Genomic DNA, 5,153 nt, shown 5'->3' with positions numbered 1-5,153 from the left:
ATAGACTGTAATTTATATGCCCATCCAACCTATCCTCCACCCTCAATCCCAATGACATCCTGCTGTCCTAAAACTGAAAAATAACACTGTTGTAGTAAAAATAAAACTGTTGTTTATGAAAAAATCAGCTTGCTGGAATTTTCTGAGTGAAAAATCAGCAACTGTAATTTTTCCTTTTGTTGTCCCAAACTGTCCTTCAGCACTCAAGCTCTGATACCATGTAGAAAATTCTCATTTCCCACTCTGGTTTTCAGTTTCTCCTTATTTCTCCCATATAGTTAAATGCCATTTCCCATAACCATACATTTAACAAGCTGGAAAAAATAAATTTGTTGAAAACACAAATTCTGGAAATTTTACAGAATGCTGGAAATTGCAGAAATAAAAATCAGCAATAATAAACAGCCATTAAAACACATTTAAACACTGAGATTTTTGGTCAATGTGACCTTGGAAAAACCCCCTACAACTCTTGGGGAAAACCAGTTTGAGAGCTCTTCTTTATTTCTGGAAAATGCCTTTTTACAGTAAGAGAAATATTCAGCAAAAATCAGCAAGCAAACTTTTACAACTTATCTCAGCCTTGCTGAAACTCAGCCTTGCTAAAACTCTGCCTTGCTGAAACTCCGCCCTGCTGAAACTCCGTTGTATAGACTTGCTGAAACTCCGCCCTGTTGAAACTCCGCTCTGCTGAAACTCCGTTGCTCACTGTCCAGAAATCTCCATTGCTCTCTTGCTCTCCTTCTCTCAATCTGCTCATGAAAGAATGAATGACATTTTCCTCATTTTCCTCCTTTAATCTAACCCCAAGTGACTTTTGGGTGATCCAAGTGACTTTTGGGTGATCGCTAAATCCAATGGCTGAAATAGATTGAGATCTAACGCTGAGATTAAATGCTCATTTAAATCTCACTTTTTATTTTTTAATTCACCCCACTTTAATAAAGACCCACTTAGTCATTTATTTCCAAAGTCACTTTTCCTTTCTAATTTTTCATTGACTTTATAAAAGTCACTTTAAAATTAGACTTAGTAACTTTATCACTTAAAGTCACTTTTAAATTATATTTAACTTTATAAAATTATAAAGTCACTTTAGGAGAAAAATTAAATTCTTTTGGACACTTTTCCCTAGGCCAAAGATCAAAGCCTAAGGGAACCACCTGTCCTCCGGTACCAAATTTCAACAAAATTTGTGTTTTTACTCTTTTATTATCATTTCTCAAAATTTGTTTAGTGCATCTTGCCATCAATTTTTAAAGAAAAAAACAATCTCTTTTGTTTTTCATTAAGTTAATGTGAATTAGAGCTTTTTGTTGTTATTAGTGATTAGTGACTTTGAAGAAAAGTTGGTTAATTTTCATTAGCTGCATTAGAGATATTGTTGATTGCTCTATGATCATTTTGTTTGTGTGAAAGCTCTCAACTTTCTCGTAGCTAGCATTCATCGAATGAAATGATATATTGTGGAATATAGTTTGCATTTATGAAATTTTGAGACATTACATACGGTAAGGCCTGAAAACTCAAACATAATCCAAGATCAACTTTAAAATGAACTGAATGAATCTAACAACGCATTGGAACATAACGCACACATTTAGAGGTCTAGGCTAGAGACGTGCTCCGGTGTCGTTAAACCTAGTCATTTTTGTTTCACTCAAGGTTAGGTGATTCCTCTTTCCGTGACTCAATAGTGGTCTAGCACAAGTTTGAGCTCCCATGTACCGTCGAGTATATGGAGAGACCCCACTAGGTTATCATCCTTTATCCATAGGAAGTCGGGTCTGCCGCCTTACAAGCCGTAACGCACCGAACACAACATTCGGGAAGATTGACTGCCGTACGGAAAGTCCGTAGTTTTCATATGATTGCCAAGGTGTATATGCAGTTTTATGGGTTGTCTGGTAAACCTTTTGCCTAGTTTCTCCAGAGTAGTCACTTTCGTTCCTTTTTGGACTCCCTAAAAGAAAAGGTCCATCTGAGCACTTGTCGCTTCAGGCTCATTAAACATTTGAAGGTGACTAGAATCATTTTTTTGTCCTTTTCTCGACTCTTTAAAGATGAAAAGGTCAAGTTATGTCCTTATGTCTTAAAATTTATTCGACTACGTTCAAATCTACCCTGTTAGATCTTGTTTGCGTTAGCTTGAGTAGGGTTATTTCGCGTTTTCGATGGCAACCTTCCCCGAGTCTACCGACCAAGGTTTTCCCCCAGATGGAAACCCTAGTCCATTTCCTTCTTTTGGAAATGTCGGTGCTCCGTATATGGCAACTTTGTCCTTACCTGGGTTAACCATCAGGTTTCCTGTTTGGTTGTTCTCAACCTCTGTGGTCTCTAATGTCTCAACTATTGGTCAATCAGTTCCTCCACCCGAACAACATCATGTTGATTCCAAGGTGGACCTCTCCCCTTCTTCGCCTATTTCTACATCCTCATCTTCTACTTCGCCTGGTGAAAGTCTGGATTCAAGTAACCAGGTGGCTAAGAAGAAAAAGAAGAAGAAGAAGAAGAAGAAGTCTCATGAGCGAGAGGCTAAAAGTGTAGCTACTGCTCCAAGTCCTTCTCAAGTCAGAACTCCTTCTGCTCCTCCACGGAAGGTTAAGTTTCCTTGTAAATTGTGCAAGGGAGACCATCTTCTTTGTGATTGTCCTGGTATTCCCAGGATCCTAGAAGTATGGTCTCGCGATCCGACTCGTCCCGCATCGTCCTCTAAAGCTCATGGCGATGCCACCCTATCAACTGACAACATTCAGAAGAAAGGGAAGATTCGAATCCCCTGTAGACTATGTGAAGGTAACCATCCACTTCACCTTTGTCCGCTCATGGATAAAGCTTCCACTGTCTTGGAAAGTCTTACAGCTTCTTCAGCCCAACTTCCTGTTGGTTATCAGAAGCTCTCTTCTGACCCCCCCCCACTATGGACAACGAGATTGACTTAGATTCTTCTCTTGTCCGGGCTCCTCCTTCCAAACCTGGTTGTGCTAAGCCTGCTCCAGACCAACCGTTGGTCGGAGAGAGTGTCGACTTGGGTTCACCACCTGTTGATTACCCTGTTCCAGAGGAGCATCATGATTCTATTGCTCATGTTCTTCTCGTCTCGTCAGAATATCCTGAGTCTCAGAACGACCCTCCTATCCTCATTGATCAAGAGGGTCCTTCTTCGTCTCCTATAGCGCAAGGGGGCAATCATACGATTCCCCCACCAAGTAGTTCGGTCGTTTCCTTCGACTGGAGTCATTTGACTACATTCTGCCTTCCATCCCATGTTCCTTTCCAGATTACAGTACATGCCTATGATAAGGCAGTACCTGGCACTGTCTTGGATGAGGGTGCGTCAGTTAGTCTCATGCCTTTCACTACTTGGCAAGCTTTGGGCTCCCCACAGCTTGTGCCAGTCGCACAAAATCTGTTAGCATTTGATGGAGGAACCAGTCAACCTTTAGGGGTCCTCCCAAAGTTTCCTGTTACTTTAGGAGGAAAAACTGTCTATGTAGATGTACTGGTTGTCCAAGGTGCTTTAGATTTCAGTCTTCTCCTTGGCCGTGACTATGTTTATGCCATGGGGGCCCTCGTCTCTTCACTTTTCCGTGTGGTTTGTTTTCCACATGACAGAAGAATGGTGACTATTGATCAATTATCGTTCTTTAGTCCCCCAGTGCCTCCTGCGTAGCTGTCATCCCCTCTCGGTTCTCGCTCGCAAGCAGTACCTTCTTTGCCACAGGTCAATTATGTGGCTACCCGTTCCGTCTCCGCCTCTGCTGATGATCACGCAGATGGTCTCGTACATCATATACTGGGGTCATTGGAACCCGATCTGTCATTGGTGCATCATGACATGTTTTCCTCCCAAAGTGCGTTTCTTCCATCCCGCGAAGACCTCTTGGGAGCCATGTTCTCATATGGCCCATAGGCAGACTTCGCGAGGATAGTTTGTTCCCGTCTCAACCTCGTTAAAAAATAAAACTGGATGTTCCGAGGATAGTTTTGATCTTGTGTCAACCTCGTTAAAAAATGAAAAAAGGAGTCCCGAGGATAGTTCTGATCTTGTGTCGACCTCGTTAAAAAACGAAACAAGGTGTACGAGGATAGTTTGTTCCTGTCTCAACCTCGTTAAAAAATTAAACAAGGCGTGCCGAGGATAGTTTTGATCTTGTGTCAACCTCGTTAAAAAATGAAACAAGGGGTCCCGAGGATAGTTTGTTCCTGTCTCAACCTCGTTAAAAAATGAAACAAGGAGTCTGGAGCACAGTTCCTTGTCTTGTGTCAAGCTCGTTAAAAAATGAAACAAGGGTTATGAGCATAGTTCTTTTATTGTGTCAACCTCATCAAAAAATGAAACAACTCCCTTTCCAAATCGAGTCTTTTGATTAAGATCTCATAAAATACAAGTCGAGTCTTTCCCAAATCTCGTCAGTGAACCTTCATTCCATCCACTTCGTTGAATACAATGAAGCTTGGGGGCCATGTACCTTGATTTGCGTCATTATGCTGGGGGCATGCGAACTTATAACAAGCATATTTTTTCATTTCAAGCTTGTGCAAACATGAAACCGAATCCAAGCAGAATTCTCCATGGTTCAAGCTTGTGTAAAAATGAACCCATACCTGATTTACACCTCGTGATTGTCGTTTTTAGCTGCTATATTTTGCTAGATGAGCCTTGGTTGCTTCATTCCATCGCCACCGTCTCTTTGGCTGATCATATGCTTTCACTTGGTTGTTTTTCCTTTCCTGAGGAACCGCAGCGATGAGTGGTTTTATTAGCCAGCCTCTTGACCATTACATGTTTTGAGCAGTTCCACCATTACTGAAACCAGTTGCTTCCCTTTATACCACTCGTTCCTCCAGGACAAGTCACCTTTAAGCTCTTTTCTGACTCATAAAACATGAAAAGATTGCTGAGTATTTTTTTTCCTTTTTGACTCGTTAAAGATAATAAAAATGGAGGTCTGCTTTAAACTCTTTTCCGACTGTGTAAAGACGAAAAGATCGTCGAGCCCTTGTCATTTCAGGCTCGTTAACGGTTACGAAACGACGTGATTTCGATCGCTTTTTTACTTTTTCAGGTCAAAGTCACTAACCATGAAAAGTACTCCTCGATCGTAATGGTCGGGCGGTTCTTTAGAGCATTGTTTTATACTTTTTCAGGC

This window comes from Pinus tabuliformis, chromosome 7, assembly GCF_031772625.1.
Source record: "Pinus tabuliformis cultivar Carrire ecotype Pingquan chromosome 7, CPIR1, whole genome shotgun sequence".
Classification (NCBI taxonomy): Eukaryota; Viridiplantae; Streptophyta; class Pinopsida; order Pinales; family Pinaceae; genus Pinus; species Pinus tabuliformis.
Note: the sequence above shows the minus strand (reverse complement) of the source record.